General features: G+C 47.8%; 1 long non-coding RNA gene and 1 pseudogene across 1 annotated transcript in view; one reads left to right on the top strand and one right to left on the bottom strand.

Moving 5' to 3' along the window:
- Positions 1-20,766, bottom strand: part of LOC140479201 (uncharacterized) — a 128,018-nt gene extending 107,252 nt beyond the window's left edge. The window contains exons 1-3 of the long non-coding RNA XR_011960979.1: positions 20,387-20,766; positions 19,798-19,931; positions 17,454-17,576 (exon numbers count right to left, since the gene is read on the bottom strand). This is a non-coding gene — a long non-coding RNA (uncharacterized lncRNA). The remainder of the gene's footprint in view (positions 1-17,453; positions 17,577-19,797; positions 19,932-20,386) is intronic.
- A 2,848-nt stretch (positions 20,767-23,614) lies between these two features.
- On the top strand, positions 23,615-24,625 carry LOC140478451 (cyclic AMP-responsive element-binding protein 1 pseudogene; annotated as a pseudogene).
- Positions 24,626-26,050: the final 1,425 nt, after the last annotated feature.

Raw genomic sequence — 26,050 nt, 5'->3', positions numbered from 1 at the left:
GTTCACGAGGTCAATTCCTGGAATGGCAGGATTGCCTTACACGGAAAGACTGAAGCGACTGGGCTTGTATACCCTTGAGTTTAGAAGACTGAGAGGGGATCTGATTGAAACGTATAGGCTTATGAAAGGACTGGACACTCTGGCAGGAGGGAACATATTTCCGTTGATGGGGGAGTGCCGAACCAGAGGACACAACTTAAAAATACGGGGTAGACCATTTAGGACAGAGATGAGGAGAAACTACTTCACACAGAGAGTGGTGGCTGTGTGGAATGCTCTGCCCCAGAGGGCAGTGGAGGCCCAGTCTCTGGATTCTTTTAAGAAAGAATTGGATAGAGCTCTTAAAGATAGTGGAGTCAAGGGGTATGGAGATAAGGCTGGAACAGGATACTAATTAGGAATGATCAGCCATGATCATATTGAATGGCGGTGCAGGCTCGAAGGGCAGAATGGCCTACTCCTGCATCTATTGTCTATTGTCTATTGTCTATACCCTCTGGGACTCCCACTCTCACACACACTCTGGGATACTCTCTCTCACCATCACTCTGGGATTCTCTCTCTCATACACACTCTGGGACTCTCTGGGATCCCCTCTCTCAAACACACTCTGGGAAACCCACACACTCTGGGATTCTCTCTCTCAGATTCTGGGACTCTCTGGGATTCCCTTACACAATCTGGGACGCTAAGACCATCGCCCACACAACCTGGGTTTCTCTCACACACTCTGGGAATTCCCTCAAACATTCTGGGATTTCCACTCTTACCCACACTCTGGGACTCTCGGAGATTCCCTCTCTCACACACACTCTGGGATTCTCTGGGATTCCCTCTCTCACACCCACTCTGGGAATTGCCCTCTCTCACACACACTCTGGGACTCTCTGGGATTCCCTCTCTCTCCCACACTCTGGAATAATCTCACACACACTCTGGGATTCCCTCTCACAAACACACTCTGGGATTCCCTCTCTCTCACACACACTGGGAAACTCACACACACACTCTGGGATTCTAACTTTCTCTCACACTTTGGGATTCCCACTCTCACACACACTCAGGGACTCTCTGGGATTCCCTCTCTCTCACACACACTCTGGGATCCCCTCTCTCAAACACACTCTGGGAAACCCACACACACACTCTGGGATTCTCTCTCTCAGATTCTGGGACTCTCTGGGATTCCCTTACACAATCTGGGACGCTAAGACCATCGCCCACACACCCTGGGTTTCTCTCACACACTCTGGGAATTCCCTCAAACAATCTGGGATTTCCACTCTTACCCACACTCTGGGACTCTCTGGGATTCTCTGGGATTCCCTCTCTCACACACACTCTGGGAATTGCCCTCTCTCACACACACTCTGGGACTCTCTGGGATTCCCTCTCTCTCCCACACTCTGGAATAATCTCACACACACTCTGGGATACTCTGGGATTCCCTCTCACAAACACACTCTGGGATTCCCTCTCTCTCACACTCTGGGAAACTCGCACACACGCCTTGGGATTCTCTCATTCATACTCTGGGATTCCCTCTTTCATACACACTCTGGGATTCGCTCACACACACACTGGGACGCTCTGGGATTCCCTCTCACACACAATCTGGGATTCCTGCTCTCTCACACATTCTGGGATTCCCACTCTCACACACACGCTGGGATTCTCTCAAACACAATCTGGGACTCTCTGGGATTCCCTCTCACACACACTCTGGGAAACTCGCACACACACTGGAATTCCCACTCTCTCACACAATCTGGGACTCTCCCGGATTCTCTCTCGCTCACACACACCCTTGGATTCCCTCTATCACACACTCTCGGGGACTCTCTGGGTTTCCCTCTCACATACACACTCTGGGAAACTCACACGCATACTTTGGGATTCTCTCATTGATACTCTGGGATTCCCTCTCTCTCACACACTCTGGGGCTCTCTGGGATTCCCTCTCACACACACACACATTCTGGGATTCTCTCACACTCACTCTGGGTTTTCCTCTCTCATACACACTCTGGGATTCGCTCACACACACACTCTGGGACGCTCTGGGATTCCCTCTCACATACAATCTGGGTTTCCCTCTCTCTCACACACACTCTGGGATACTCTCTCTCACCATCTCTCTGGGATTCTCTCTCTCACACATACTCTGGGACTCTCTGGGATCCCCCCTCTCTCTCACACTCTGGGACTCTCTCACACACAGTCTGGGACACTCAGACACACTCTGGGACACTGTGATTCTCTTACACACACTGGAATTCTCTCGCATACTCTGGCACACTCAGGGAATCTCTCTTACATTTCGGATTCCCTTACACACCATAGGCTTCTGGGACTCTCTCACTTACTTTGGGACTCTCTCTTACTCACTGTGGGATTCCCTTACATGCTCTGGGATTCTCTCTCACACTCTGGGACTCTCTGGGATTCTCTCACACACTCGGGGACACACTGGGATTTTCTTGCACACTCTGGGATGCCCTCTCTCACACACACTCTGGGATGCCCTCTCTCACACACACTCTGGGATTCTAACTTTCTCTCACACTTTGGGATTCCCACTCTCACACACACTCAGGGACTCTCTGAGATTCCCTTCAGCTCACACACACTCTGGGATCCCCTCTCGCAAACACACACACTCTGGAATTCCCTCTCTCACATTCTGGGACTCTCTGGGATTCCCTTCAGCTCACATACACTCTGGGAAACCCACACACACACTCTGGGATTCTCTCTCTCACACACACACACACTCGAATTCCCTCTCTCACATTCTGGGACTCTCTGGGATTCCCTTACACAATCTGGGACACTAGGACCCTCGCCCAAACACCCTGGGTTTCTCTCACACACTCTGGGAATTCCCTCAAACACTCTGGGATTTCCACTCTTACCCACACTCTGGGACTCTCTGGGATTCCTTCTCTCTCACACACTCTGCGATTCTGTCACACACACACACACACGCTGGGATTTGCCCTCTCTCACACGCTCTGGGATTCACTATCACACACGCACTCTGGGATTCCCTATGACACTCTCTGGAATTCCCTCTCTCTCACACACTCTGGAAAAATCTCACACACACTCTGGGATTCCCTCTCACAAACACACTCTGGTTTTCTCTCTCTCTCTCTCACACACACACACACACACACACGGATTCCCTCTCTCTCACACACTCTCGGGGAAACTCGCACACACACTCTGGGATTCCCTCTCTCACACACACTCTGGGAAACTCGCACACACACCTTGGGATTCTCTCATTCATACTCTGGGATTCCCTCTCACACACAATCTGGGATTCCTGCTCTCTCTCTCACTCTGGGATTCCCTCTCTCTCACACACACACGCTGGGATTCTCAAACACAATCTGGGTCTCTCTGGGATTCCCTCTCTCACGCACACTCGGGAAAATGTCACACACACTCTGGGATTCTCTCATACACACTCTGGGAATCTCTGGGATTCCCTCTCTCACACACACTCTGGGATTCCCTCTCACAAACACACTCTGGTTTTCTCTCTCTCTCACACACACACACACACACACACACACACACACACACACACACACACACACACACGGATTCCCTCTCTCTCACACACTCTCGGGGAAACTCGCACACACACTCTGGGATTCCCTCTCACAAACACACTCTGGGATTCCCTCTCTCACACACACTCTGGGAAACTCGCACACACACCTTGGGATTCTCTCATTCATACTCTGGGATTCCGGCTCTCTCACACAGTAAGGGATTCGCTCACGCACACACTCTGGGATTCCCTCTCACACACAATCTGGGATTCCTACTCTCTCTCACACTCTGGGATTCCCTCTCTCTCACACACACTGGGATTCTCTCACACACACACTCAGGGATTCCCTCTCTCACACACACACTCAGGGATTCCCTCTCTCACACACACACTGGGATTCTCTCAAACACAATCTGGGTCTCTCTGGGATTCCCTCTCTCACACACTCGCGAAAATGTCACACACACGCTGGGATTCTCTCAAACACAATCTGGGTCTCTCTGGGATTCCCTCTCTCACACACACTTTGGGATTCCGTCTCTCTCACACACTATGGGATTCCCTATCTCACACACTATGGGATTCTCTCACACACACACTCAGGGATTCCCTCTCACACACACACTGGAATTCCCACTCTCTCACACAATCTGGGACTCTCTCGGATTCTCTCTCGCTCACACACACTCTTGGATTCCCTCTAGCACACACTCTCGGGACTCTCTGGGATTCCCTCCCACATACACACTCTGGGAAACTCACACGCATACTTTGGGATCCTCTTATTCATACTCTGGGATTCCCTCTCTCACACACTTTGGGATTGTCTCACATACACATTTTGGGATTCCCTCACTCAAACGCTCTCTGGGATTCCTTCTATCCCACACACTCGGGGATGCCCTCCCTCACACACACTCGGGGATGCCCTCCCTCACACACACTCGGGGATTCCTTCTCTCACACACACTCGGGGACTCCCTCTCTCACACACACTCGGGGACTCCCTCTCTCACACACACTCGGGGACTCCCTCTCTCAAACACACTCGGGGACTTTGGGATTTCCACTCTCACACACACTCTGGGGATTCCTCTCTCACACACTCTGGGATTCCTTCTCTCCCACACACTCTGGGAAACTCGCATGCATACTTTGGGATACTCTCACACACACTCTGGGATTCTGACTCTCTCACACACACGCGGGGACTCCCTCTCTCACACACACTCGGAGATTGGCTCTCTTTCACACACTCGGAGATTCCCTCACTCACACACACGCTGGGATTTGCCCTCTCTCACACGCTCTGGGATTCTCTTTCACATATGCACTCTGGGATTCCCTCTGACACTCTGGGATTCCCCCTCTCTCACACACACTCTGGGATTCCCTCTCACAAACACACTCTGGTTTTCTCTCTCACATACACACACACACACACGGATTCCCTCTCTCTCACACACACTCGGGGAAACTCGCACACACACTCTGGGATTCCCCCTCTCTCACACACACTCTGGGATTCCCTCTCACATACACACTCTGGGAAACTCGCACACACACCTTGGGATTCTCTCATTCATACTCTGGGATTCCCTCTCTCATACACACTCTGGGATTCCGACTCTCACACACAGTCAGGGATTCGCTCACGTACACACTCTAGGATGCTCTGGGATTCCCTCTCACACACAATCTGGGATTCCTGCTCTCTCTCACACTCTGGGATTCCGCCTCACTCACACACTCTGGGATTTCCTCTCTCACACACTTTGGGATTGTCTCACACACACACTTTGGGAATCCCTCACTCAAACGCTCTCTGGGATTCCCTCTCACACACACACTCTGGGATTCCCTCCCTCACACACACTCTGGGATTCCCTCCCTCACACACACTCTGGGATTCCTTCTCTCACACACACTCGGGGACTCCCTCTCACATACTCTGGGGCTCTCTGGGATTGGCTCTCCCTTTCACATACTCTGGGGCGCGCTGGGACGCCCACGCTCTCCCACGCGCTGGGACTCCCGCGCGCTGGGACCCCCGCGCTCGCACACGCGCTGGGACTCCCACGCTCTCCCGCGCGCTGGGACTCTCCCACGCTCTGGGCCTCTCACACGCGCTGGGACCCCCGCGCTCGCACACGCGCTGGGCCTCTCACACGCGCTGGGACGCCCGCGCTCCCACACGCGCTGGGCCCCCCGCGCTCCCACACGCGCTGGGACTCTCTTGGATTCCCTCTCTCACACACACACACTCTGGGATTCCCTCTCTCTCTCACACTCTGGGATTCCATCTCTCAACACACACTCTGGGAAACTCGCACGCATACTCTGGGATTCCGTCCCACTCACACACTCTGGGATTGGCTCTCTCTCACACACTCTGGGAAACACACACACACACTCTGGGATTCTCTCACACACGCAAATGGCGTTGCACGGGGTGGGGGGGCGGTGGAGGAACGGGGGGGGGGGGAGGAACGGGGGGGGGGGGGGAGGAACCGGGTTGCATGGGGGAGGAACCGGGTTGCACGGGGTTGGGGGGGGGAACGGGGGTGGGGGGGGGGAACGGGGGTGGGGGGGGGGAAACGGGGTTGGGGTTGGGAACGGGGTTGGGTTTGCACGGGGTTGGGGGGGAACCGGGTTGCACGGGGTTGGGGGGGGGACGGTGTTGTGGGGAACGGCATTGCACTGGGTTGGGGGAATGGCATTTGGGGGAACAGCGTTGGAGAGGGTTGACGGGAACAGCGTTGCACACAGTTGGGGGTAACGGTGTTGCACAGGGTTGGTGGGACGGGGTTGGGAGGGACAGTGTTGCATGGGGTTAGGGGAACGGCATTGTGGGGGGAACAGCATTGCACGGGGTTGGGGTGGGGAACGTCATTGCACAGGGTTGGGGGGACATGGTGGGGGGGAATGGGGTTGGGGAGGAACGGCATTGGGGTACGGCGTTGCACATAGTTGGGGGGACGGGGTTGGAGGAACCGCTTTGCACGGGGTTGGGGGGGAACGGCGTTGAGGGGAAGCGGGGTTGGGGGGAAATGGCATTGCACAGGGCTGGGGGGACGGGGTTGGGGGGAACAGGTTTGGGTTGGGGACAGCATTGCACGGGTTGGGGATGGCGTTGCACGGGGTTGAGGGAACGGGTTTGGGGGAGGGGCATTGCACAGGGTTGGGGACGGGGTTGGGTGGGGTTGCACGGGGTTGGGCGGGGATGGGGTTGTGGGAATGGGTTTGGGCGGGAACGGCATTGCACGGGGTTGGACGGGTACGGTGTTGGGGGGAATGGGGTTGGGGAAATGGCGTTGCACGGGGTTGGGGGGGGAGGAACGGGTTTAGTCGGGTACGGAGTTGGGGGAACAGGGTTGTGATGAACGGCATTGCACAGGGTTGTGTGAATGGAGTTGGGGAAATGGCGTTGCACGGGTTTGGGCAGGGATGGGGCTGCATGGGGTTGGGCGGGGACGTCGTTGCACGGGGTTGGGGGTACAGCGTTGTGGGAGCGGGGTTGGGGGGGACGGTGTCAGACGTGGTTGATGGGAGCAGCGTTGGACACGGTTGGGGGTGGGTGGGGGGACAGGAGCCCCCTGGAAATTGATGTACATCCCACCCAGCCCCTGAGAGCCCCCTGTACACATTGACACATTCCCCCCACCTCACCCCCCCACCTCGGATCCCCCTTGAAACACTGACACATTCCTCTGGTGTATTAATCCGTTCCTGAAAGTTTGTATAAACATCCCCACAACCACGCTCAATCAGCTTCTCTCAAGCTCCCACTCACAATGAAAGCTATAGCCCCCTCTACAAATGGGTGAAATGAACAATCCAAATGATACCCTTCCATTCCCTACATCAAAGCAGTGACTACTCTTCAAGCTGACAATCTGGGCCTCCAATCAATCTCTGTTCTGGGAATTCACTGAGCAAATATTAAAGAAATATCCATTATGATCCTGACAGACCACCTTTCAGGGATTCCCCCTGAGGGAGAATGTGTATAGTGGGTATCTCCTGAATTGTCCCAATGGCTGGAAGTGTTTCTCCATCGAGATCCTCTGATTTAGAGTCCAGAAACTGGGATGTGTGGAAGGACAGGACTGTGTGAGCTAGTGTATACCACATCTGACTGTGTCAGTCACAAAAATAAATCTCTCGGTTTGAGTCCTGTCATGGTCAGTGAGGATCAGTAATGGACGTCTGATTCCCTGTCTGGGAGAAAATCTTCCTGTTTTGCAAGATCAACATTTTAAATTGAATATTCCCATGTAACAGAACTACCTCCAGAGTCAGCAATGAACAACGGACCCTAATTTACACCCAGGCATCAATGAGACATAGAAAAATAGTCCTTGCTGTTTCAATAGCATAATCACAGCACCACAGTCAAGCAAATGAGGGGATTGTTTCTCCCAAAAAAAAACTTAAGCAACACAGACAGAACGTTACCATTTAGCCCCAGGAGCCTGACTGCAGCTTAATAACATTTTTTGTTCTGATTAAAAGTTTGTAGGCAGCACGGTGGCACAGTGGTTAGAACTGCTGCCTCACAGCGCCAGAGACCCGGGTTCATTTCCCGCCTTAGGCGACTGACTGGGTGGAGTTTGCACATTCTCCCCGTGTCTGCGTGGGTTTCCTCCGGGTGCTCAGGTTTCTTCCCACAGTCACAAAGATGTGCAGGTTAGCTGAATTGGCCATGCTGAATTGGCTGTCGTGTTAGATGTAGGAGAATGGGTCTGGGTGGGTTGCGCTTCGACGGGTCGGTGTGGACTTGTTGGGCCGAAGGGCCTGTTTCCATACTGTAAATAATCTAATCTAATCAAATGGAAAACATTAACTCTGCTTCTCTCTCTCTACATTACCTGCCAGTCTGTTTCAAATTTCCAGCAGCCACAGCATGTGTGTTCATTTTAGTAGCATCATCATTAACTTTTCAGAACTCACCCAGTTTCTGCAACATCTTTTGATCCACTTTGTATTGCAAACATTGCAAATTATTCTCTGGAATGTAGTCAGTGATTCCGTTCTTGAAGTGGAAATGATCACAGATTCCCGCGTGTTTGAGTGAAGTCATTTCTCCTTATCTCAGTCACTCAGGCTGCTCTCCATTTCGGAGACTGTGACCCATTGTTCTAGATTCCTATCAGCAGAGACAGCTGCCAACATCAATCCTGCCAATCTCTTTGGTCATAATATCCAATTCAATGAAAACACCTCTTATCACATGCAGTACAGGATCTCTGAATCTCACCCACTTAGTCAACAATCTCCAGAACCAGGAATAAGCCGGTGCCCCTCTGTTACAAACACTCTGATGGCAATGTGTGCTTCCTTCAGTGAGGAAAACAAATTTGCAACCATCTGTGTCCATCTGTCTGCCTGAGGTTCCAATAAGTGCATTGATGGAAATCACATTGGAAAACCAAATCCCGTTCCAGGTGTTCAAATCACTTCATGCAGAATTTACAGACAAAGGAAATCTGTGTTATCGGGAGCATAATCTTATTAGTGACAGTCTGTTGCACACAGCAACATGATCCTCTCACAAACACAAGCCATTGTTCTATGTTGAAATTGAAATGTGAAGCCAAAAAGGTCATGTAAACAATCTGCTGCTTGTCACTTTAATAAATGAACTTGCTGATAAGATAATGCTCAAAGTGTTATAAAGTTGAAGGTGTGTACTGTATCTTTAAGAGGGAGAGAACACTCTTCTGAACTGAGAGCTTATAACTACCTGTGTACCGTATATGACTGGCCAGCAATCCCAGAGTGTACTGGGAAAGCAAACAAATGTAACATTTGGCTGTGAAATATAGACCTGAGTTGGTTGCTGTTTTGACAATAATTCAAATTTAATCTATCAGTTTAAATTATACCCCAAGATTCCAAAACCCAATCGAATTTGTATTTATTGTTTTGCCAGCATCAAGCCAATGAGATGATCTGTTGGGGGCATATAAAGTGCAGACATTTTAAAAATTGGTCAGAGAGTAACTGCTGTCTGGGAGAGTTAACATCTTGCTCGCCAAGAAATTAGGAAAGTCTCTCAATCAAAGGGTATTTTTTCATATGAAACATACTCAGAATAAAAGACGACAACGGCCCAGGGAGATCCTCAGACAGACGAAGAAAGACACGAAGAAAGAGCTGCTATGTACTTTTGAAATTAAGTTGATGTAATTTTAATAAGTGTCTTATTGAAATAACATATTGTTATATAGCTGGAGGCAGATAATAAACAGTGAAGAGAAAGAGGGAGCTTAGATTTATGATTAGTTGTTTAATATTCACTTTTCAAGTTAAAAATAATTTGATGCTATTTTCTTTAAATAGTGGAATTTGTGAGTTTTCTGTCACTCAGACTTTAACAGATTACGTGGTGAGGTGAACTTTTCTGGGTGTTTGGTTTAATTAACAGAGGGGTTTACCGTCATGTTGCAACAAAAGAAACACAACAAAGTACAGCACAAGAACGGGCCCTTCAGCCCATAATGTTGTGCTGAATGTGACACCAAATTAAACTCATCCTTTCTGCCTATCTTTGTTCCACATCCTTGCATATCCACATGCTTACCCAAATATCCCTTCAACACCCCTCTCATATCTGCCTCCTGTACCATCCCTGGCAGCATGTTCCAGATTCCTACCACTCTCTGAGGAAAACATATTAGCCCTCACATCTCCTTTGAGCTCTCCCTCTTTCCCCTTAAATGCATGTTCCATAGTAAAGATATTTCAGCTCTGGGTAGAACATTTTGACCGTTAACCCTGTGCATCTCATGACACTGCGCTGACTGTCCCTAATTAGGCCATTCTTTCCCAAATGCGCATAAATCCTATCCATAAGAGTTCTGTCCAAAGCTTCCCAACCACTGAGATGAGACCCACCAGGATATAATTTCCTGGATTGTCCCTATTTCCCTTCTTGAAGAGAGGAACACCAGTCCTCTACGACCTTTCCAGTGGCTAGCGAGGACTCAAAAATCTTGGCCAGGGGCCCAAAAATCTCCTGTCTTGCCTCTCTCAATAACCTGGGGTAGCTACCATCTGGCCCTCGGGATTAATCCACTTTAATGCTCTTCAAGAAACCCAACGCTTTTTTCTCGACCTCAAAATTGCCCGAGCACATTAGCCTGCTCCACACAAATCTCAGTATCCTCTATATTCTTTTCCTGGGTGAATGCCGATGCAAAGTAATTATTTAGGATCTCGTCCACTTCCAGTGACTTCAAGCACAAGTTCCTTCCTTTAGACTTGACTGGCCTGACCTTCTTCCTAATTATGTGGAAGCTGTGGAAAGGGTTCAGAGGAGATTTACTGGGATATGGCCTGGTATGAAAGGAAGGTCTTACAAGGAAAGGCTGAGGGAATGGAGGCTATTTTAGTTGGAGAGAAGAAGGTCGAGAGGTGACTTAATTGAGATGTATAAGATAATCAGAGGGTTAGATCGGGTAGCTATTGTTTCCGCGAATGGTGAAGGCTAACATGAGAGGACATAGCTTTAAATTGAGGGCGGATAGATTAAGGACAGATATTAGGGGTACTTTCTTCACTCAGAGAGCAGTAGGCACGTGGAACGCCTGCCTGCAACAGTAGTAGAATCACCGACGCAAAGGGCATTTAAATGGGTATTGAACATACATATGGGTAATATTGGAAGGGTGTCGGTTAGATAGGCATCAGATTATTTTCACAGGTCGGTGCAACACTGAGGGCCAAAAGGCCTGTACTGTGCTGTAACGATCTATGTTCATATCCTCTTGTGGGTAATTATCTCCAGAACGATTTGGGATTCACTTTAACCCTACTTGTGAAGGGCATGGCTCCTCCTTGCTCTGCTCATTCCCTGTTTGGGTTCCTTTGAGCTTTTGTTTTGCACATTTCTCGCATGCGATGCCAATTCTAGCTTCCCAAAATTTGCATAGACTTGTTTTTTTCTCCCTTCTGACTAAATTCCCAGCCTCCCTCGTTATCCAAGGAGCCCTTACATTGCCAGCCTTGTTTCTCCTCCCTCCTGAAACATGCTGGTCATGAACTCCGATCAGAAAGCCTTTAACTAACTCCCACGTGCCCAATGTGGCATTGTCTGATGACAGCTGCTCCCAATTAACACTGCCTAGCTCCTGTCTAATACTGACATCATTTTCAATCCCATAATTTAGAAAAATCCCTCAGGGTCCTGTCCGTATCCTTATTCGTAGCTACCTTAAAAAAACTTAAGTTGTGATCACTGTTTCCAAAATGCTCTCCCACTAAAAGGTCAGTCACCTGGCCAGGCTCATTCTGAAACAATGAAACCCTGAAGTGTTGAGCAGCCAGGCCTTTGCTTCTCCCAACCAAATTTCTGGAATGGCCACAATATCGGATCTGAGTTTATCTACCTTAGCTACGTTGCTCCTTGTGTTGAAATTAACACACTTCAGCCCATTCGTACTATGGTGTTCATTTCTCTGTATTCCCTTTCTGATTGACTCGTTTACATCTTCCTTCCTTCCTTCCTCATCCCCCCCCCCCCCCCCCCCCCCCAATGTGCTGCCCTGCTACTGTGGTTCTCATGCCCTTGCCATTCTAGGTTAAACCCTCACATGTAGCAGGAGTGAGTCTCCCTGTGAGGTATCAGTTCCCCTCTAGTTCAGGTCACCCCTGCTCCAGAAGAGGTTCCAATGATCCAAGATCCTGAAACACCCACTGTACCAGCTCTTCAGCCATGCATTCATCTCTGCTATCTTTCAATTCCTAATCTCACAAGCACATGGGACTGGTGGTAACACAGTGATTACTACCCTCAAGGTCCTGCTTTTCAATCGTTCCCTACTTCCTGTGCTTACTGCTCAGGATCTCATCCCTCTTTCTACCCGTGTCGTTGGTAGCAATGTGCACCATGACCTCTGGTCTCCCATTCTCCCAATTCAGAATTTCATGCAAATGCTCAGAGATGTCCTTGACCCAGTCACCAGGGATACAACACCCCATCCTGGAGTCTCGGACGCAGCCACAGTAACACCTGTCTATGCCCCCCAACTAGCGGCTCTCCTCCTATTTTCGCTCCCTTGGATTTTGCCAGACCTTGTTCTACAGCAGAGTCAGTTATAGAATCATTGAGTCCTACAGCACAGAGAGAGGCCCTAAGAGCCAGACTGATCCCTGGCAACCATAATGTCCATCCGTGACAACCCCATTTCCCTGTCCATGCCCCATATCCTTCTAATCCTTCTAAGAAGGCTAATAGCATGCTGGCCTTCATAACAAGAGGAATTGAGTATAGAAGCAAAGAGGTGCTTCTGCAGCTGTACAGGGCCCTGGTGAGACCACACCTGGAGTACTGTGTACAGTTCTGGTCTCCAAATTTGAAGAAAGACATTCTGGCTATTGAGGGAGTGCAGCGTAGGTTCACGAGGTCAATTCCTGGAATGGCAGGATTGCCTTACACGGAAAGACTGAAGCAACTGGGCTTGTATACCCTTGAGTTTAGAAGACTGAGAGGGGATCTGTTTGAAATGTATAGGATTATGAAAGGATTGGACACTCTGGCAGGAGGAAACATATTTCCGCTGATGGGGGAGTGCCGAACCAGAGGACACAACTTAAAAATACGGGGTAGACCATTTAGGACAGAGATGAGGAGAAACTACTTCACCCAGAGAGTGGTGGCTGTGTGGAATGCTCTGCCCCAGAGGGCAGTGGAGGCCCAGTCTCTGGATTCATTTAAGAAAGAATTGGATAGAGCTCTCAAAGACAGTGGAATCAAGGGTTATGGACCTAGAGTCAGGGGATGTAGAGTCAGTGTGGATAGAGCTTCGAAACACTAAGGGTAAAAAGACCCTCATGGGAGTCATCTACAGGCCCCCAAACAGTAGTCTGGATGTTGGAGGTAAGTTGAATCAGGAGCTGAAATTGGCTTGTCGCAAAGATGTTACTACAGTTGTTGTGGGGGATTTTAACATGCAGGTAGACTGGGAGAATCAGGATGGTATCGGGCCTCAAGAAAGAGACTTTGTGGAGTGCCTCAGAGATGGATTTTTAGAGCAGCTGGTGCTGGAGCCGACCAGGGATAAGGCGATTCTGGATCTGGTATTGTGTAACGAACCAGAATTGGTCAGTGACCTCGAAGTGAAGGAGCCATTGGGAAGTAGTGACCATAATACAATAAGCTTCAATCTGCAATTTGAGAGGGAGTGGGTACAATCTGAAGTGACAATATTTCAGTTGAATAAAGGGAAATATGGAGCTATGAGGGAGCAACTGGCCAAAGTTCAATGGTTCAATACCTTATCAGGGAAGACCGTGGAGGAACAATGGCGGATATTTCTGTGTATAATGCAGAAGTTGCAGGATCAGTTCATTCCTAAAAGGAAGAAAGATCCCAGGAGGAGACATGGGAGGCCGTGGCTGACAAGGGAAGTAAAGAAACGTATAAGGTTAAAAGAGAAAAAGTATAACTTAGCGAAGATAAGTGGGAAAACGGAGGACTGGGAAGCTTTTAAAGAACAACAGAGGATTAGTAAGAAGGAAATACGCAGAGAAAAAATGAGGTACGAAGGTAAACTGGCCAAGAATATAAAGGAGGATAGTAAAAGCTTTTTTAGGTATGTCCAAGGCAAAAAAATGGTTAGGACAAAAATTGGGCCCTTGAAGACAGAAGCAGGGGAATATATTACTGGGAACGAAGAAATGGCAGAGGAATTAAATGGGTACTTCAGATCTGTGTTCACTGGGGAAGACACAAGCAATCTCCCTGAGGTAACAGTGGCTGAAGGACCTGAACTTAAGGGAATTTCTATTTGCCAGGATTTGGTGTTGGAGAGACTGTTAGGTCTGAAGGTTGATAAGTCTCCGGGACCTGATGGCCTGCATCCCAAGGTACTGAAGGAGGTGGCTCGGGAAATCGTGGATGCGCTGGTGATTATTTTCCAGAGTTCAATAGAATCGGGGTCGGTTCCTGAGGATTGGAGGGCGGCTAATGTTGTGCCACTTTTTAAGAAGGGTGGGCGGGAGAAAGCAGGAAATTATAGACCAGTTAGTCTGACCTCAGTGGTGGGAAAGATGCTGGAGTCTATTATAAACGATGAAATTACGGCACATCTGGATAATAGTAACAGGATAGGACAGAGTCAGCATGGATTTATGAAGGGGAAATCATGCTTGACTAATCTTCTTGAATTTTTTGAGGATGTAACTCGGAAGATGGACGAGGGGGATCCAGTGGATGTACTGTACCTGGACTTTCAGAAAGCTTTTGATAAAGTCCCACACAAGAGGTTAGTGAGTAAAATTAGGGCGCACGGGATTGGGGGCAAAGTACTAGATTGGATAGAGAATTGGTTGGCTAATAGGAAACAAAGGGTAGTGATTAACGGCTCCATTTCGAAATGGCAGCCAGTGACCAGTGGGGTACCGCAGGGATCCGTGCTGGGACCGCAGCTTTTTACAATATATGTAAATGACATAGAAGATGGTATCAGCAATAACATTAGCAAATTTGCTGATGACACAAAGCTAGGTGGTAGGGTGAAATGTGATGAGGATGTTAGGGGATTACAGGGTGACCTGGACAAGTTAGGTGAGTGGGCAGATGCATGGCAGATGCAGTTTAATGTGGATAAATGTCTGGTTATCAACTTTGGTGGCAAGAACAGGAAGGCAGATTACTACCTCAATGGTATCAAATTAGGTAAAGGGGCTGTTCAGAGAGATCTGGGTGTTCTTGTCCACCAGTCAATGAAGGCAAGCATGCAGGTACAGCAGGTCGTGAAGAATGCTAATAGCATGCTGGCCTTCATAACAAGAGGGATTGAGTATAGAAGCAAAGAGGTGCTTCTGCAGCTGTACAGGGCCCTGGTGAGACCACACCTGGAGTACTGTGTGCAGTTCTGGTCTCCAAATTTGAGGAAAGACATTCTGGCTATTGAGGGAGTGCAGCGTAGGTTCACGAGGTCAATTCCTGGAATGGCAGGATTGCCTTACATGGAAAGACTGAAGCAACTGGGCTTGTATACCCTTGAGTTTAGAAGACTGAGAGGGGATCTGATTGAAACGTATAGGATTATGAAAGGACTGGACACTCTGGCAGGAGGGAACATATTTCCGTTGATGGGGGAGTGCCGAACCAGAGGACACAACTTAAAAATACGGGGTAGACCATTTAGGACAGAGATGAGGAGAAACTACTTCACCCAGAGAGTGGTGGCTGTGTGGAATGCTCTGCCCCAGAGGGCAGTGGAGGCCCAGTCTCTGGATTCTTTTAAGAAAGAATTGGATAGAGCTCTTAAAGATAGTGGAGTCAAGGGGTATGGAGATAAGGCTGGAACAGGATACTGATTAGGAATAATCAGCCATGATCATATTGAATGGCGGTGCAAGCTCGAAGGGCAGAATGGCCTACTCCTGCATCTATTGTCTATTGTCTATTGAGATAAGGCTGGAACAGGATACTGATTGGGAATGATCAGCCATGATCATATTGAATGGCGGTGCAGGCTCGAAGGGCAGAATGGCCTACTCCTGCATCTATTGTCTATTGTCTATTGTCTATTGAGATAAGGCTGGAACAGGATACTGATTGGGAATGATCAGCCATGATCATATTGAATGGCGGTGCAGGCTCGAAGGGCTGAATGGCCTACTCCTGCATCTATTGTCTATTGTCTATTATCCTTTCCTACCCATGTATTTGTCCAAATGCCTCTTAAATGTTGTTAATGTATCTGCCTCAGCCACTTCCACTGACAGCTCATTCCGTACGAGAATCAGCATCTGTGTAAAAAGGTTGCTGCTAACGTTCCCTTTTATTCTTTCCCCTCTAACCTTAAACCGATGCCCTCTAGTCTTCAATTCTTCAACCCTGGGAAAAAGACTGAATGCATTCACCCTCTCCATGCTTCTCATGATCATATACATTTCTATAAGATTGCCCTTATGTCTCCTATGCTCTGAAGAAAAATATTCCAGCTTGTCCAACCTCTCCCGATAACTCAGGCCATTGAGTTGAGGTGTTAAAGACCTGGCTACCGCTGTGCTACTCCCCTGAGAAGCTATCCCAACAATACACCAGCTCTCTCTTCTTAAACATCCGCATCCAACCCCATCTTTATCCCCTGTATGATCCTCAGTGTGTCCTGCTGTTGCTCCAACCCGAACACACGGACACCCACCTACCTGATGGAACCTGGATGTTTGGACTGGACAAGATCAGGGGTGTATTTAAACGCAATGAATGGAATTCTGAAATTACATTTGGAGTGAATGTAATGTAGAGCAGCGTGAAATGGAGGTGGATGACGTACGTGACTCGCTGTAAGGACACAGACAGGAGAATCTGAGGTGATCATGAGTATATGGAGGTAGAATGTGGGAGACAAGCTGGGACTGTATTGGGTAGTCATGGTCAGAGGGAACAAATGCTCGATGGAGGGTTTCAGCAGCTGATGGACTGACACTGAGGTGAGCCATCGGAAACTGAGCAAGTGACCACCATCTAATAGGACAGAGAAACTGATCCATCAGCCTGAAACTGACTCACCACGTGGTTGTCAGTGACTCCAACACAAGTGAATGGAAGCATTGCTCAGAGCCTGTTTCTGTAACATTTAATACAACCAGGAAATGAAAAGTGAATAATTAGCTGAAAACAAGGCCACTGCTCTGTTAGAGTCAAAATCATTCAATGTTCAGTCACTGAATATTCTAACCTGCAGAAAGGAATCTCCCAGAATCACAGCAGAAGGAGAAAACAAGCTTGGCAGAGACAGAATGAAGCCACCGCCTGCATCAAAACAGCTCAGAACAAAGAGGCTGAATTCTCCACCAACTGACAAGCAATACAGATACTGTCAGTTACAGATCGAGTTCAGAATTATTCAGGAAACAGACTTACCAGATACACTGGTCGGTGGTGTGTGCCAAAAATCCATGAAATAGCTTTGTGATGTGTCATTTTTTCGTTGAGAAATGATTCTTTGTTTTCGCTAAGAAGAGCGGACGTGTAGTTCACTGATCACTAGATTTACAGACAAAGGAAACCTGATCAAGGACTCACAGGTCAATTACACTTTTAGTGACAGTCCATCGCACACAACAACAGCCTGTTACACAGAGAACAGAACAGATTCTAGTTTAACAGAGACACTCTCACAATGAACATCTGCTGCTTTAATAAAAATGTTACCTGTTTGAAGAAAAGGAACATATCACCTATACAGCGAGACTTTTAAACTGCCCAATGTAACTGCGGAGATTTTAACCAATTCAGTGATCACTTTTTCTATGTACTTTGAAGCTATTTTGAGCAGGGTATGTATCGTGGGTCGGTGTGGACTTGTTGGACCAAGGGCCTGTTTCCACACTGGAGGGATTCTATTCAATACAATTGTCAACCTGTCCCACAGCAGGATGGGTAAGGCTCGAGGGGACTCTGTACCGGGAAATGGTCATGTCCCATGGCAGGATGGGCAAGGCCTTGGACAAGTCTGGACCCAGGATGGGTAATGTCCAAGGGATATCTGTACAGGGGAGGCATTGTGTCCCACGTTAGGGTGGGTGAGGCCGGACGGGAATCTGTACAGGGGAACGTCTCCCCCACAGCAGGATGGGTATGGCCCGAGCGGAGTCTGTACTGGGGACTGGTTGTGTCCCACAGCAGGATAGGTAAGGCCCCAGGGGAGATTGCAACAGGGAGGGGTTGTGTCCCACAGCAGAATGGGTAAGACCTGAGGGGAGTCCAACCCATAGAGGGGTTGTGTCTCATAGCAGGATCGGTAAGATTTGAGGGGAGTCTGTACCGGGGAGTGGATGTGTCCCGCAGCAGGATGGGTAAGACCCGAGGGGGGTCTGTACTGGGGAGGGATTGTGTCCCTCAGCAGGATGGGTAAGGCCCGAGGGGAGTCTGTACACATGTGGTTGTGTCCCTCAGCAGGATAGGTAAGGGGTCTGTGTCCCTCAGCAGGATTGGTAAGGCCTGAGGCGAGTTGTACCATGGAGGGGTTGTATCCCAAGCAGGATGGGTAAGGCCCGAGGGCAGATTGCACCAGGGAGGGGTTGTACCCCACAGCAGGATGGTTAAGGCCAGTCAAGAGTCTGTACTGGGGAGGGGTTGTGCCTCACAGCAGGAAGGGTGAGGCCCAAGGGTACTCTGTACCAGGGAGGGTATGCGACCCAAAGCAGGACAGGTAAGGCTCAAGGGTAGACTGTACCGGGGAGGGGTTGTATCCCCCAGCCAGACGGTAAAGGCCCGAGAGGAGTCTGAATCCTCAGAGGGCATGTGTCACACAGCAGGATGGGCAAGGCCCGAGGGAAGTCTGTACCGGGGAGGGGTTCGGTCCCACAGCAGGATGGGTAAGGCTCGAGGGGAATCTGTACTGAGGAGGGGTTGTGTCCCACAGCAGGGTGGGTAATGTCCGAGGGGAGTCTATGTTGGGGAGGGGTTGTGTCCCACAGCAGAATGGGTAAGGCCTGAGGAGTGACTGAGAGCAAAGATTTACGTAGGGAGCTGAGGGGCAACATTTTCCACAGAGGACAGTTCATACACGGAATGGACTGCCAGTGGCGCATGGGAGAAACAAGAACAATTACAACATGGAAAAGACATTTGGGCAGGAACATGGAGGGGAGAAGGTTTGAAGGGCCAAGGGCCAAACGCAGGGAAATGCAACTCATTCAGTTCTGGAAACCTGGTCAGCATTGATGACTTCAGCCAGAGAGTCATGCAGCACAGAAAAAGACCCTAAGTCTTGGGTTATTGGTGGAGTGGACTATCGTGACAAGGCATGTTGTCGAGACTGAAGTAAGTTAGAGAGATATGGATGGTCGTCTGGACTGGAGCAGGTTTCAAATGTGTGAAGTGATTGCTGAGAGGGGAGGAAAGTACAGAGATAGGAACTGTTTTTGGCATTAGAATGATTGAAGACACTGATCCACAAGACAAGCTATAGATACAGTGTGGGAGAGGGAACACAGAATGGAGCATTCCCACCTGCTCGTGGAAGGCCTGCTTTCCCCTCTTTTGTTCTGATGCTCACTAAGACAGCACAGGCTTGGATTGATAACTGTGACACTCCCAATGTTGTCTTCGTACAAGAAAGCTTGCAGTAAAGGCAGTGACTGAACCTGGGGTGTGTCTGTATTGTGCTCCCCCTCCAGCACTTTAGCTATGTCATGTCCTGTTAGCTGATGTTTGGAGTCCTCTCATTGCTCTCTGTTCTGTGCACTGAGTGTGATCTTACCTCACTGCAGGATTTACTGAAGGCTCCAGATCTCCCTGCCCTGTGTCTCTCTGGCTGACAAACCATCTTCAATGAGAGATGGATGAGACACCTAGCAGCTGGGAAGTCTATTAGGTCAGGACCTTCCTGAGTACCTACAGACAGATAAGCAGAATGGGAAATTAGACTGATGCAGTGAGGGCTACACATGTCAAATGGCACTGAGTCCCACAGAAATCTGGAACATCCCAGTCTCCATCGTCTCTCTGGAGTGGAGAAGTCTGTTTGCTCAGGATCTGGAGTAGCTGCAAGAGCGAGGGACATTGACAGAGGCAGCAATTAGACCCACTCAGTGAGGGATACCACATGGAGAGATACTGAGTGATATCACCAGAGTGCAAGATCAAACAATTGTGCAGGAAGAAAGGGTTTTGATTCATGTTGCACTGGGATGGGCAACCTGTAAGCAGGCGAAGTGATGGTCTAGTGGCATTAAGTGAGACAATTTATCCAGAAACTCAGCAAATGTTCACTGGACACAGATACAAATCCCACCATTGCAAATGAGAAAATGAGAATTAAATGCTTCAAAAAAGATGTAATTAAAAACCTGTGAGTATTAAACAATTGCTGATGTTAAGAAAAATCCACCGGGTGCATTCATGTCTTTAGTGAAATGATCTAAGATGGGTCTTTCCTTCGATTGTCCTGGACCCCGATAGCCCCGCCCTCCTGCTCATTGACCTTCTCAAGATGGCGGCTCTGAGGCCCGCGCTCCCTCTTCCCTCAAATAAATGGCGGCCGTGACCGTGGGCCGCTTTCCCAACAGAGACCATCATCTCCTTATCCGGGTCTGGAGGGTCTTTTTCGGATTTTTTTCACCTATATCCGCGTCTTGTGAATTCTCTCCGCTCCTTTCTCCCAGTGAGTCTCCCACACACCGCTCTCTGAAGCCAATCGTAGCCGCACCCGGAGAAAGCTGCTCCATGACTCGCCTTGTCCTGGTTAATGTGACACTGCGCATGCTCTTCATAGAAACCAAACTGCGCGTGCGTCGGAGGTTGTCAGTGAGTTTATAGAGAATATTCATATCTGCACAGAATCACGGGGGAAATATTCGACATTAACAATTGCTCTGTCGAGTTACAGTCAATGAGATGGTTAATATGCAAATAGATTGTTCGGTCCAACTTAACCATACCAGCCAGGTATGTAAATTACCAATCGTTCTGGGAGTTTGAAAATAAGTTTGTTAATCAAGTTGTGTAAATCGATTGGAAATATGTTCATTGTCAGATTTACATCTGAACTATTTCTTTAAAACCTCACATTGGTTTATGAGAGGTGTTTAATGCTCCGCTATGCCGTGACAATGATCAATCCTGCAAAGCAGTTTGCTTTCTGACCAATCCTGAAGCGTTCACTCCACAGAATGCATTGGCCTGCTCCTCACTCACTCTGGTTGGAGGACCGGCCGCTGCTCGGTCCTTCAGTTCCGCCCCTTCCTTCCAAAAGCAGAGGTGATTCAGGTGCGACTCAGCAGTTAAGCAACAGAAACATTAAGGGACAAGGGAAGTTGGAGTCGATGCCTTATGATACAGGGAAAATATCCGGAATCTTGGACCGACAGACCGGCGTTCAATTTACAGGTAGTGCAGGTGTGTGTAAAAACAACTTTGAACAGGTTCATGAGGGAAAATAAGGGAAGTCAGGAACCAAGTAAAAACAATAGAAAACCCATACAATGTGGTGGTGCTCTCAATAGTCAGATGATTTTAGTCTTTACCAAGTGTTTCAGGGTCCCAATACAGTCTGTTCCACTCCTCCTTGTGCACATATACCACGATTGTGGGGTAAAGTGTTGTGGTGGGATATAAAGGTGCTTTTCTAGAACTCACTCGGTTTTGGAGTTAAAAATGGGTGAGAAAGAGTAGGGTTTTGTATGAAGTTACCTGTTCCCCTCCTGCTGCAGCATCTCATTACTGCCCTGACTCTACCTCGTACATGTTTGGTAGAGATCACTGTCATTTCATAAGCCCACAATACAAGATCCGTCACTCTGTTTAAGACAGCAGAAATCTCTTTTAGCACTATAGTCATGACATGTATGAACCTGTTGCAGTGCTTCAAACTCCATGACAGACTCGGTCTGGAACCTCCTCTATCCTTAAGACTTTATGCATTGCTTGCACTTTTCCATTTCCCCTTTGCACGTTCCCTTTCCAACCCACCCCACCTGTATCATTCCACAGTTGGAGCTGTCAAGGGCAGAAGTCTGTGGAATAGCCTCCCTAACCTTCTGTATCTTCCTTTTAAGATGTATTTTAAAATCATTCTCTTTAATCAATGTTTTGATCATCCATGAAGCACCTTAGGAGATTTGCCATTGTGAAAGTTCCATACAATGCAAGTAGCCTTGAGGAGTTCACTAAGTGTATTCATGATAGGTTTCTTGAACAGTATGAAATGGAACTGACAAGGGAGCAAGCTATCCAAGATCTGGCCCTGTGCAATGAGGCAGGAATAATTAATGACTTCAGAGTTAAGGATCCCCTGGGAAGAAGCGATCACTGTATGGTTGAATTAGAATACATATGGAGAGTGTGAAGATAAAATCTAATAACTCGGTCCTGTGCTTGAACACTGGGAACTACAATAGAATGAGCGAGAATCTGGATAAAGTAGACTGTAAACAAAAATTTTATGGTGGGAAGTTGATGAGCAGTGGAATATTTTCAAAGACATTTTACAATGTGCTCAGCAAAGATATATTCCAGTGAAAAGGAAGGACTGTATGAAAAGGTATACTCAGCAATGGGTATCTAAGGAAAGTGATCAAATTAGACCCTAAGAACATAAGACATAGGAGTGGAAGTAAGGCCATTTGGCCCATCGAGTCCACTCCGCCATTTAATCATGGCTGATGGGCATTTCAACTCCACTCACCCGCATTCTCCCCGTAGCCCTTAATTCCTTGTGACATCAAGAATATATCAATCTCTGCCTTGAAGACATTTAGCGTCCCAGCTTCCACTGCACTCTGTGGCAATGAATTCCACAGGCCCACAACTCTCTGGCTGAAGAAATGTCTCCGCATTACTGTTCTGAATTTACCCCCTCTACTTCTAAGGCTGTGTCCACCGGTCCTAATCTCCTCACCTAACGGAAACAATTTCCTAGCATCCACCCTTTCCAAAACATGTATTATCTTGTAAGTTTCTATTAGATCTCCCCTTAACCTTCTAAACTTCAATGAATACAATCCCAGGATCCTCAGCCGATCCTCGTATGTTAGACCTCCCATTCCAGGGATCATCCATGTGAATCTCCGCTGGACATGCTGCAGTGCCAGTATGTCCTTCCTGAGGTATGGAGACCAAAACTGGACATAGTACGCCAAATGGGGCCTAACCAGAGCTTTGTAAAATCTCAGTAGCGCATCGCTGCTTTTATATTCCAACCCTCTTGAGATAAATGACAACATTGCATTCGCTTTCTTAATCATGGACTCCACCTGCATGTTTACCTTTAGAGAATCCTCGACTAGCACTCCCAGATCCCTTTGTACTTTGGCTTTATGAATTTCTCACCGTTTACAAGGTAGTCCATGCTTGTATTCTTTTTTCCAAAGTGCAAGACCTCGCATTTGTTCACATTGAATTTCATCAGCCATTTCCTGGACCACTTTCCCAAACTGTCTAGATCATTCTGCAGCCTCCCCACTTCCTCAGTACTACCTGCCTGTCCACCTAACTTCGTATCATTGGCAAACTTCGCTAGAATGCCCCCAGTCCCTTCATCCGGATAATTAATATATAACATGACCACGCAAGTAACCATGCCTGGGATCCAATCAACGACAAGTCCAGCAGTAACTTCAGTGCATTTGCCAAATGGGCAGACTGTTCAAGTGCAAGGAGTTATCCAAGCAGCTCAGTCCTCAGTCATACAGTCCCCTTCAGTTCAGACTGTTCAGATCTCTACTATATCTGAATGTGAGGACTCCAAGGAATCTGTGGATAGCATGACTGACTCTCAGAAACGTAGAGAAATTCTATCGAGACGGCCTTCATTCAGGAAAATCCTGAATGAACTTTCTACTGATCCCCTGGTGTGCCAAGAAATTGATGAGGAAAAATAAGAAGAAGAGTCTGTCTCAACTGTTACTACAATGACGATGCAGACACCCATCTATCAGACTATCAGCAGACAATACATTGCTATCACACAGCGGGGGAGCAATTCAGCTGGCCAACAAAGGTTCAGATGGAGTGCAAGGACTCCAGACACTAACAATGACCAACGCAGCTACAGCCAAGGTTGGAGCAGCCATTGTACAGTATGCACAGAGCCCTGATGGACAGCAAATCTTTGTTGAAAATGTGTTGCTGGAAAAGCACAGCAGGTCAGGTAGCATCCAAGGAACAGGAGAATTGACGTTTCGGGCATAAGCCCTTCTTCAGGAATCAGGCAGCATCCAAGGAACAGGAGAATCAACGTTTTGGGCATAAGCCCTTCTGTGCCAGGCAGCCAAGTGCTTGTACGAGGTGCTGCTGAAGATGTCCAAACCTATAAGATCCGTAAAACTCCTAACTCCACTGCTGGCCAGGGAATGGTTATGGCATCTTCACCAGTCCTGCAAAGCCAGTTCCAGAATGCTGAAGAAACCACTCATAAATGTGAAATCTGCCACATGAAAAACAGGGAAGCAGCTCGAGAGTGCTGTCGCAAGAAGAAAGAGTATGTGAAATGCTTGGACAATCGGGTTGCTTTTCTGGAAAATCAAATTGAAAGAGAAGGTATACAAAGTGGCCAAAACAGCGTGAAACTAGAACTGGGAAAACGTTAAAGGTCAACTGAAAGCCACAAAAGAGCTATAAAGAAAAGTAATATAGAACATGAGAAAAATAAACTAGCACAGACTATAAAGACAGAGAGCAAAAGTTTATATAAATATATATAATGAGAAAAGAATGGCTAAAGTAAATGTTGGTCCTTTGAAAAATGAGAAGAAGCATTTAGTTATGGGATATCATAGTGGAGGATACTAATATCTTTCCAGTAACTAGCAAAGAGACAAAGGTAGGTGAGGATTTGGAAACTATCATTATTACGGAACAGCGAGTTTTAGACTGTTTGGAGGTAATTGAGCTAATGATAGAAAAGTCTTCTGACCCTGATGGAATGCCTCCCAGGATACTAAAAGAGATGCCAGGAAAAATAGCAAATGCACTGGCAGTAATTTTCTAAAATTCACTGGACTCTGTGGCAGTCCCAGCAGACTGGAAAACAGCAAAAGTGACCCCACTGTTTTAAAAAGGAGGTGGACAAAAAGTGGGGAATTATATACCAGTTAGTTTATTCTCTGTAGTGGGAAAGATGCTTGGGTCTATTATCAAGGAAGAAATAACAGGGAATTTCGATAGAAATTGTCCCTTTGTACAGATGCAGTACGGGTTCATGAAGGGCAGGTCATGCTTCACCAATCTTTTGGAATTCTATGAAGACATTTCAAGCAAGGTGGACAACGGGGACCCAGTGGATGTGGTGTACCTGGATTTCCAAAAGACCATCAACAAGGTGCTGTGCAAGAGGCTGTTGCACAATATAAGGGTGCATGGCATTAGCGGTAGAGTATTAGCATGGATAGAAGATTGGTAAACTAATAGGAAGCAAACTGTTGGGGACAAATGAGTATTATTCTGGCTGACAACCATTGACAAGTCGTGTGCCTCAGGGATCAGTGTTGGGACTGCAATTATTTACAACTGATACAGATGATTTGGAGTTGGAACTACATGTAGGGTGTCAAAGTTTGCATGTGACAGACACTAAGATGATTCGCAGGACAAAGTAAGCGGAGGACTGTGAAACTTTGCAGAGAAACATAGATACATTGAGTGAGTGGGTAATGGTCTGTCAAATTAAGTAGAATGATTGTAAATATAAAGTTTATACTCTTTGGTTGTAGTAACATTTAAAAATAAAATAACTTGAATGTTAAAAAGTTGCATCATTTGCTTTGCAGAGTGACCTGAGCATCCTTCTGCATGAAGGTTGGTCACCAGGTACAACAATCAGTTCAGAAAGCAAATGGAATTTTGTCCTTTGTTGCTGAAAGGATTGTGTTTAAAGGCAGAGGTTATGTTCCAGCTGTATTTGAGTGCTGGTGAGGCCACACCGGGAGTACTGCATGTAGTTTTTGTCTCCTTACTTGAGAAAGGATGTACTGGAACTAGAGGGGATGCAGAGGAGGGTTAACTAGGTTGATTCT

This window comes from Chiloscyllium punctatum, chromosome 6 (assembly GCF_047496795.1).
Source record: "Chiloscyllium punctatum isolate Juve2018m chromosome 6, sChiPun1.3, whole genome shotgun sequence".
NCBI classification, from domain to species: Eukaryota; Metazoa; Chordata; class Chondrichthyes; order Orectolobiformes; family Hemiscylliidae; genus Chiloscyllium; species Chiloscyllium punctatum.
Note: the sequence above shows the minus strand (reverse complement) of the source record. Positions and strands in the feature narration are given on the sequence as shown.